At 35.5% G+C, this 10,818-nt stretch overlaps 1 non-coding gene across 1 annotated transcript; it reads right to left on the reverse strand.

Moving 5' to 3' along the window:
* Positions 1-1,330: 1,330 nt before the first annotated feature.
* trnak-cuu (transfer RNA lysine (anticodon CUU)) lies at positions 1,331-1,403 on the reverse strand. The gene has a single exon. It is a non-coding gene; the product is annotated as a tRNA-Lys (tRNA).
* Between the last annotated feature and the right edge of the window lie 9,415 nt (positions 1,404-10,818).

Raw genomic sequence — 10,818 nt, forward strand, 5'->3', positions numbered from 1 at the left:
CCAGCGTGTCTCCTCTGTTAAATTGCATGAACCCCTGTTTGTTCGTTCTCTCTCTCTCCCTCGCTCTCTCACACACGGAAATTCACGGAGCGAGCAGCACCGCGGTTTATGTATGAATCAGGCTGGTGTTTTCCCAAATTCTCCCGCCTGTTTTGTTCAGTTCCTCTGTGTGTCTGCTCATTATCACCCGCACGTGGCATTAGCTCCATTGTGCTGGATCTGATCCAGCCATCTTGTTTTCCCTACACCTTCCCATAATCGTTGGCTCCTCCATTTTGACTAGTTCCTCACAAGGAGTTTAGTCCCCCATTTTGTGTCTTGGTTACCGACTCGAGACAAACACACACACACACATACACTAGCATATAGCTCCACCATTTAGTTTAGGATTTCCATTTTATGTTTTTGTATTATATTCATTTAGTATTGACAATGTTCATTATTGTTTGATTATAATAAATCTTATTATATTATAATAAGTATTCCTTGTTTGTTTGAATATTGTGTTGAAGCCAGCCTCTGCCACGTCAAGAACTCCAACATTACTTCAGTATTGTTAAATTGTTGTTGTTCTAAGCCAACTGTAACCAGATTACTGTTGGGTTCATATGCAACGATTTGACTAACAACTACCTTTTTTTATTATTTTGATTCTCGATCAGAATACTCAATCTGCATGGTAGAAGTTTATGAGACTTGATCAGTCACTTACTATCATTTTTCTCTTATCAAAGAGTGGTGCCCCGAGGATAGAATTTGACGAACTAAATTCTATTATTTAATTTAATTCTTAATTAATAATTAATAAACATTAATTATTAATTTATATTTGATAGTAAAACTGATCTAACCAACCTTTGAGCCTACATAAATTGGTGCCCGTGTAACATTGATTCTAATCAATGCTCTTTTATTATAATGATTGATGGTTGTCTGTGATAAGTGTTAATTGTTGCTAATGAACACACCCGCTCCAAAAATTGTGAGCCCTACAGCTTGAAACAGCAGACTATCGGATAATAGCCAAACCGATAGTCTGCTGTTTCTTAATTGCACCAAAGAGACAGGTGAATAGTCACCTTCTGGGTTATGATGTTGCAATCAACAGCATGTTGTGCCTCATATGTGAAAAGGGTTTAAAAGGAGACTTGAAGAGACCTATTGGTTAATGGGGATTGTTAAACACAGCAGCAGCACTGTGCTTGATTTTTGTGTTATTGCTTTGGAAGCAGATAGATTGTTATTTATTCACCATTCTCTCTAGTCAGAGAGTGTTTTAATGGCTGGGAGAATACATCTTGCACATACCTGTGACAAAAGCTAATAGTGACACCCAACGTGGGGCTCAAACCCACAACCTTGAGATTAAGAGTCTCATGCTCTACCAACTGAGCTAACCAGGCCTACATTTTTTAAATGAAACATCACATTTTACAATGGAACTTCCAAAGAAATGTTGGGTTTAAGACTAGGAGAAGGGAAAAAGAAGAGGAAGGAGGGGGGAGAAGAGAAAAGAAAGAAAAAACGAGAGAAAGAAAGAGAAGAAAAGATCAAAAGCCCCCCCTGCAACTTTTATTCATTTTCTTATATATCAGTCATATCACTGAAAAAAACGGCTTTGTATTGAAATGACAGACAAGAAGGACATTTGTTTGAGTTTAACCTCCGACATAATGAAACTTTGAAATTACAACTGATATTCTACATAGATATTGGTGATAAGTTGAATGTTTGACATCTGTTTAGTTTGATAATGATTCTGCTAAATTAAATGCAAGCTAAAGCTACTGTTAAAAATGCTGGTAGTGAAATAAGTAAATCACTCATCACCCAGGTTCATTTATGGGTGGTTTGATGATGATATTTAACTGGAAATTATATTATATTATCTAAATAGTTCGGCTAATAATATTGCAATTGGCTCAGCAGTCCTCACAAAGATGAAACCGGAGATCGCCATTGGCTCAGAAGTCCCCACAAAGATGAAGCCGGAGATCGCTATTGGCTCAGCAGTCCCCACAAAGATGAAGCCAGAGATCGCTATTGGCTCAGCAGTCCCCACAAAGATGAAGCTCAATTTAAATAACGTGCTCTGATTGGATGCGGTTGCACAGACGATCCTGTTGCGGGTAGTGTTGTAGGTTTTTGCCAATTTTGTGAAAGATCACTCAACATCTTTGTTATTTTGATTTCAGAAGAATAGACTTTATTATCATACCATAAAGCCGAGTTACCTGCAGTAAAACCACAACAACATCTGAAGCATCCCTGGGTTTGGTTTCACTTAAATACATCTCCTCAAACAAGGTGGGGCTTACACTTCTTTAAAACATGCATTATTTATCATCCTCTTCATTGACTCTGGTCTTACCATATTAAGAGGTAACAGAACCACCCTTGGAAGAGATCAATTCTCCCAGCAGTCATGAGAGCCCCCCAAGTTATGCTATTCCTGTTTTTGCACATACCTTCAAATGTCACACATATATGGAGCACACATTCTTTTACGACCACAGGCCTTCATGCACACACAGCAAACTGCATGTTTGCCCGTCAGACATAACTGTGGTACAAATCAACAATGCTTTCATTGATTACTCCTGATTAACTTGATAAAAATATACTAGATATCCCTCCTCTGTGACTTTATAGTCACAAATTAACATATTTAAGCATGTGCATGCTCCTGGTTTGGTCTTGTTTTTGGTTGTCACAGTTATGTAGAGTGTATCAAACAAAATATTCATCCTAATTTTAAGAGTTCTTGCTTGTAGTGTAGATGTCTTCAACCCAGATACTTTGCGCATCGTAGAGGGTCACCCTTTGGGGAGAGGTTAGCCAGCACTTACACCCAGGGCGTGGTTCTTCATATCTTCTTATATATTCATTGAAGGAATCAATTTCCTCCCAAGTTGGTCTTTCTGTTCATTCACGGTAGTTGCCATTGCCTTGGGCCATTCACATCGATCAAAGTCATCTGCTTTACTGTTGCTCGAATCCAAAATTATTTTACCAATGATCACACACAACAGAATCTTATTCCTTCCACAACGTTATTATCCAGATATTATATTAATTTTAGTTAATTGTGCACCCCATTTCTTTTGGCAATCAGGCCATGTTAATTTTTAGTCACCACCATGTTTTATTTTTCCCTTCTTCATTATTATTAAAATGTACATGAGTTCAATAAAAGCATAAACAAAAATAATTTTTCAATCGTAATTCTTCATTATGCAAACAGTCCCAGGTTTAGTAATTTAGGCACTTCTTTGTATGCAACGGTTCTCAAAGCTTTACCTCCAAAATCAATCTATAATTGGTCTTCTACTCAGGATGTGATCCCCTGATAACACAGTGATAGAATTCTTGTTATTCATCGCTGTGATAAAATATTTTAATAAAGTGGTTATTAAGACACAGTCGGGTTGAGTGGAACTCAGAACTTCTGGCAGGTTTCTTCTAGACCTCCCTTTTGATGCTTCTTTCCTAAAAGCATCCATCCACTTCCTTAAACCCAGTTCACCATTCTTGGGCATGTTTTCAGAGCGGTGGAACCCTGTCTTAGGCAGCTCATTTTGCAATTGGAGAGTCTTTACCTGTCATTGGGTCTTCACCTCTTGCCACTGGAGAATTTTACCCATCATTTGGGTCATCATCTTTTGTCTCTGGTCTCGGTACCGCTCAGTCCTATTATCTAATCTTTAATAATCTGGTATCAGCAAACAGATATTTTCCCTTGCTTCAGGGAGCATCACCTGAGAACCGTCGCAGCCAATGGAACCATCTACAACTGCTCAAACATTGAGACAGTCCATAATATGGTTAAATTCACAAAGCATTATTCAAAGTTCAACAATCTATTGAAATTCTCCAAATTAAAAGTAAAATGTTACAATTGAACTCATCTACAGTTCACTAATTTCCATTTAAGTTGTTATGTTTTTTCATTTAGCAAAGGTCACAAAATACCTTGTCTCTTGGTGAAGACTAACCATCAGAACAAATCAAAATACAGGGTCACCTCTGTCAAGCTTCTAAGATGCTTAATTTAAATCATCACTTTAATTTAATAATTTCTAGGTAGTTTTAGAACCTACATTTATTCTTCCAGATGTACATTCAACCAAATCTCTTATGTTTAGTATGAACACTTCACTTGAAATTGCCCTCTGAATATAACAAATCTTTAATCATGATGAGGAAAGCTGTTTGAACCTTTCCTTCATATTACCGTATCTAACATTATTGTCAAATCACATCATTTTCCATATAAAAGAAAATAAAATCAAAAGAAAATAAAACAATTTAGAGATATGGTTTTAGCCCACATAAAAAATTAAACTGAGAGCGAGAGGGAAAGAATTTTGAGGGAGAGATTGCACTCCTTCACACTGTTGTTACAGTTATTCCTTTTTTTTTTCCTTAGAAAATCACAATAACACATTTATGTAATTCTACAACAGTGAGAATAGTGATAAATGTAATTTAATGAAATAATATAATCAAATATATTTCATTATATTATCTGCTTTCAACCTTTGCCATTTTAAACCATCTTCAAGAAAACTTCTAGAATTTCTACTTCTCTTATCCCTTCCCTCCTCGCGCAATGAAAATAATGCGCATTTGTATTCAGACCATTGCGAAATGTATGTTTTTGTTTTAAATCAATAAACTATCTTATGATTACTTTCTCCCTTTTCTTACTCTTTCTCAGGAGAAGGAACTTTCATAATGTCAAATAAACCAACATAAATCACCTTTTTAAATTAACAGAAAATAAATTAAAGATTTTAAACAAAATAAAATAGTAAAGTGGCACAATGGAAGTTCAGACAAATGTCTTGTGTTTTGCAATAATTGATCAGTAAAATACTATTTTGTATATATATATATATATATATATATATATATATATATATATATATATATATAATTTTTATATCCTAATGTTAGCATCATTTAATAATATGATTTTTCAGTTATTATCCTCTTATACTTATCAGCATTTCATGATCAATTATTCAGTTAAATAGCAGAGACAGATGTCACTGTGCATAAACTGTATACCTCTAAAATGTTATTTTCATGGATTTAACTCAAAATAGAAATAGCTTATTAGAAATAGACACTTAATTAACTCCTTGTAGTACTCATTAATCTTTTTCTTTAAAGTGAGGGTAGTCTTTGGAAAATTTGGGGGAGTAAACAATCCAATATGTAACTCTTACTTTGCCAACAAATTAGCAATTAGATGCTGGATTTAAATTTAGACCCTCAGAATAATTTAGACATGGATATTGCCCCCATGGATGGCAGTTGGAGAATCAAACATCCAATTAGTCATATATGACTGAAATCATCGTATCAACAGAAATATAAATCCACAATTGAAATGTCAATTCAGTAATGATTACCAGCATTCATGATATTAGGAGGGCCAATCATATAACAGCCCACATACTGTATTTCTCAGTCTTTTTCCTTCTTCCGGACTTTCTCCTGCAATATAAGCTTCTTCAATAAATCATCTGGCTCAGCAAACTGCAATAGTGAGAGTCTGGTTCCAGAATGAGTTATTGAAATGACTTACACAATGCTGACAACAGAAAGGGTAAAACATAGTTAGCATCAATTTCACACAGAATAGACACATGAACATCAAGTTATTTATGATAATCAATTTAATTTTAATGTTTCTCCATGGGTTTTCACCTAGTACCAATTACCAGTTTTTCCATAGCATTATCAATATTTTTTTCAATTAAATACACCACATATTGGGACTTATTTCAATTTTATCTGGCATGACTGGTCACAGAACAAACAAACCCAAGAAAAAACTTCTCTAAGCAAATTTGAAAAGTAGAGAACATGAAATGATCTAAATTATTCTTAAATGTATTTTCTTTAATTCTAGTCTCAGTGACAGCTCTCAGTGTACCCATGATCAACCAATGCCTACACTGTATATATATAAAACAAGAAATAAAAGAAAAATATCTCATCTTAAAAGAATCTTCTTTCTATCTTTTCTAAATTCGGGGCGCCCCTCTGTTTGAGTGGAGACATCAAGACATCAACCTCTCTGTTTCTGGATCTGTTTCTATTAAGAGCACTATCAGGTCTCACTCAATCTCTCCAGTCAGACATTCCCTAGCAAAAATAATAAACACTATCTGTCTTATTTTTGTTGGTTGATCAAGTTTACACCAATAAAGTTGCACACACATGTACATTGTTCTCCAGACATATTTAAACACATCAAAAATAAAACATATAATCATGGGTTTTTAAATGTATATATCAGGACATTATAGTTTAATTTATTATTGTTAAAAATGTTATTCTCTCATATTGGACTAGACAGAACATTAAACAGACACATGAATGTGAAATTTTCACATTTAAGATTTACTTATCATATTCCAATTTCAAAATCCTTCTTTTAATTTCCCTTTCCCATTTTCTGTGGCTTTGATAACTACTGGCCTTACTAAGAGAAATACCATCCACATTCTATCTAAAGTATTTGGAGCTGACCTTTGGGAGCTGACCTTTGGGGTCACATAGGGAGGTATTTTTAAAAAGGACCCTGTCATTTTACCCTCCTCTGCATCCCTCAGTTTTTCTGGCCTGCCTCATATTTCTCAGTGAATTTTAAACTTCCTGGACATAGGTCTTACTTTATTCTTTTTACTTTTCCTGTTTTTAGTTTTTACTCTTATCTTTTTATTTATTTATTTATTTATTAACCTTTTAATCTAAATGTCTTTCTAAATCAATTTCTTTATCTTCTTCTAATATATGAATTCTTATACCCCATACATGAATACATTTCCTGTATGTTTGTCAATTTACTTTTTAGGATCAGTCCTCATCTAGATCTTAGCTTTTATTTCTTCACTGGTTCTTTCTTCATTTTTACTTGGCATATAAAAATGAAAAATTATTTTAGCACCAGTAATTTAGATAAATCAATACATTTAGAGACTAAATTAATCTCTTATTTTTTTAATGTATTTCCTTCTACACTAATCTTTAACGGCAATATTTTGAAACAATTTTCCAATTTCTTTCACCTTTACTTTTTAATACACAAAGTTCATTCACGTCACTTTATTATTTATTTATTTATTTTGCTTTCTCATTTCTTTGAGATTTTACACAGTGGACTTCTAGATTTTAGTATTTCCACTGGAGTTTTACCTTATGTAATATAACAACACTTATCTTAAATACAACCTTTGTTTAAATTCCAATTACTTAGTTGACTTCAGTTTAATGCAATACACTGGACTCAAAGCTTTATTATTTGTCCAGATAATGTGATTTCCCAAATGTAATTAAGTCACTTTACAGATCTTTATAATTTAAATATTCTTACTCATCACTTTAATATAAACTTTTTCTCTAAGCACAGTTATACCTCATGAATGTATAGATTCTCTGTTTGAAGTCCATTAATTTTATGTTACAGACTAGTTCAGAGGTCTGGCATATTTTTACAGACAGCTGCCAGTCTAAAAAAAAAATCACAAGCTAAGAGTTAACTTTCTGTTTACGCAGCCAGAGTCTTTCTACCTTGGTCACACACCCTACAATATCTCTTGAATGTATAGATTCTCTGCATGAAGTCAAATACATTTCTATGCTACAGTCTAGTTTAGGAGTTATGTTCTAGCCCATTCCAATCAACAGCTGCTAGACTAAGAACAGCCAAGACTAAATGTTTTCCAGCCAGTTTTGAGTTAACTTTTTGATTTTTTTTTTCTAATTTCGTTTTACATCTATATTATCTAACTGTTTTTATTCTTTTTCTTATTGTTTGTTTATACTCTATTAAATGTATCTTTCTATCTATATATCTTTATCATTGGTTTTATCTCCACTTTACAACCAGAATATTTATTAGGTGCCTTCTCTTCCTGTAATTATCAGCTCTCTTCTGCCTCCATATATTGATGGACAGTTGAAAATAGCCCAAATATATTTTCTCTGCTGTAAATTGCATATATACACCTCACCAGTTATGCAGCACAGGCTGATATTTTGGAACATTTTTAGTTTTCTATATTTTATCAAAGTTAATTATTCCAAAGTTTCTCAAGACAGGCTTTCATTCCAATTCTTGTAATGGGCACTTCCATACAGGCCCACTTAACAGTAGAAAACAGATCATTGCATGCAATTATTTCTTCTGGAATCAAAACCCTCTATTTATTTATTTTAGTTTTCTTATTGGTTTAGAAGAGCTTTTTGAGCGTTCTTACCACCACAGGCAAACTGGCAAGCAACACAAACCTTTATCTAAGGAAAAGTTGCTTACCTTTTAATGGTGGCCACCTGTTTGTGTTGCCTTCCCAGCCAGCCCACGATGCAATAACTTTGCTCTCTTCTGTCCCTGTTCGGGCGCCATTTGTTGTAGGTCTTTGCAAATTTTGTGAAAGATCACTCAACATCTTTGGGATTTTGATTTCAAAGGAATAGACTTTATTATCATACCATAAAGCCGAGTTGCCTGCAGTAAAACCACAACAACAACTGAAGCATCCCTGGGTTTGTTTTCACTTAAATACATCTCCTCAAACAAGGTGGTGCTTACACTTTTTTAAACATGCATTATTTATCATCCTCTTCATTGACTCTGGTCTGACCATATTAAGAGGTAACAGAACCACATTTGGAAGAGATCAATTCTCCCAGCGGTCATGAAAGCCCCCCAAGTAATGCTATTCCTGTTTATGCACATACCTTCAAATGTCACACATATATGGAGCACACATTCTTTTACGACCACAGGCCTTCATGCACACACATCAAACTGCATGTTTGCCCTTCAGACATAACTGTGGTACAAATGAACAATGTTTTCATTGATTACTCCTGATTAACTTGATAAAAATATACTACAGTAGCGCCACAGAGACACATGAGGTACCACCTTCAGGATTACGATGTGGAAGTCCATTGACTGCATGTGTGTCATACTTGATGGGTTTGAAAGGAGGCAGATTGGTTAGTGGGGATTGTTAAACACATTAACAGCAGCACTGTGCTTATTTTTAGAGATAGTACTTTGGAAGCAGATAGCTGGAGACCTGTTACCTGTTCTGAATTTCTGGACAAGTTCCCAGAAATGTTGCCGTTCTCTCTAGTCAGTGAGTGTTTGCATGGCAGGGAGGATACATTTGCACTAGTACCACATACCTGTGGCGATAGCTAAACGTTAAACCCAACATGGAGCTCAATCTCCATGACACTGTGATTAAAAGTCTCATGCTCTACCGACTGAGCTAGCCGGGCCTACGTTTTCTGTTTCTGTGTGATGTCATTTATTTGCAAATACTCAAAGTACATGCTTGAAATGAAACATCCCATTTTACAATGGAACTTCCAAAGAAATGTTGGGTTTAAGACTAGGACCAGGCTAAGATTTACTTTTATTTTTTTCTCTGGCATTTGTCTTTCCACACTTCTGTACACTGTGTAATGAAACATTTGAGGATTTGACAAGTCAGTCCTGTAATTGGTCAACCAAAATGTCAGAACATTGGTATAAAAAATGCAAAAGCATTAACATGAGATTTTCTTCCACTTTGTTGCTTTCGGTGCTCCATCTGCTATAATGTGAGGTCCATGTGCTCAGGCTATGCCTTTTGTGGCAATTAAAAACTCTCTTCTTCCCTGGGTGGGCTTGAACCACCAACCTTTCGGTTAACAGCCGAACACGATAACCGATTGAGCCACAAAGACACATGAGGTACCACCTTCAAGATTACGCTGTGGCAGTCAATGGCATGTGTGTCATACTTGATGGGTTTGAAAAGAGGCAGATTGGTTAGTGGGGATTGTTAAACACATTAACAGCAGCACTGCTCTTATTTTTAGAGATAGTACTTTGGAAGCAGATAGCTGGAGACCTGTTACCTGTTCTGAATTTCTGGACAAGTTCCCAGAAATGTTGCCGTTCTCTCTAGTCAGTGAGTGTTTGCATGGCAGGGAGGATACATTTGCACTAGTACCACATACCTGTGGCGATAGCTAAACGTTAAACCCAACGTGGAGCTCAAGCCCCATGACACTGTGATTAAAGTCTCATGCTCTACCACCTTTTCTCTCTCGGCATATATGCCATTTTTTGGTATATCTTCAAAGTACATGCCTGAAATGAATCCTCCCAATTCACAGGTGTCTGACAATAGGATCTTCCAAAGAAAGGTTCGGTTTAAGAAGAGGGCTGTGCAGAGTGTTTCTTTTATTTGTTTTTCAGTCATTTGTCTTTGCACACTTCTGTACACTGTGTGATGAAACATTTGAGGATTTGACAAGTCAGTCCTGTAATTAGTCAACCAAAATGTCAGAACATTGGTATGTGTAAAGAAATGCAAATGCTTGTTTCACTACTCCACCTGCAATAAGGGGTTGTCCCAATGCTCAGGCTACGCCTTTTGTGGCATTTAAAATCTATCGTCATCCTGGGTAGGCTTGAAACAGCAGACTATCGGTTAATAGCCAAATGCACTACTTAATTGCACCAAAGAGACAGGTGAATAGTCACCTTCTGGGTTATGATGTGGCAATCAACAGCATGTTGTGCCTCATATGTGAAAAGGGTTTGAAAGGAGACTTGAAGAGACCTATTGGTTAATGGGGATTGTTAAACACAGAAGCAGCAGCACTGTGCTTGATTTTTGTGATATTGCTTTGGAAGCAGATATATTGTTATTTATTCACCATTCTCTCTAGACAGAGAGTGTTTTAATGGCTGGGAGAATACATATTGCACATACCTGTGACAATAGCTAATAGTGA

Source organism: Xyrauchen texanus, chromosome 9, assembly GCF_025860055.1.
Source record: "Xyrauchen texanus isolate HMW12.3.18 chromosome 9, RBS_HiC_50CHRs, whole genome shotgun sequence".
NCBI classification, from domain to species: Eukaryota; Metazoa; Chordata; class Actinopteri; order Cypriniformes; family Catostomidae; genus Xyrauchen; species Xyrauchen texanus.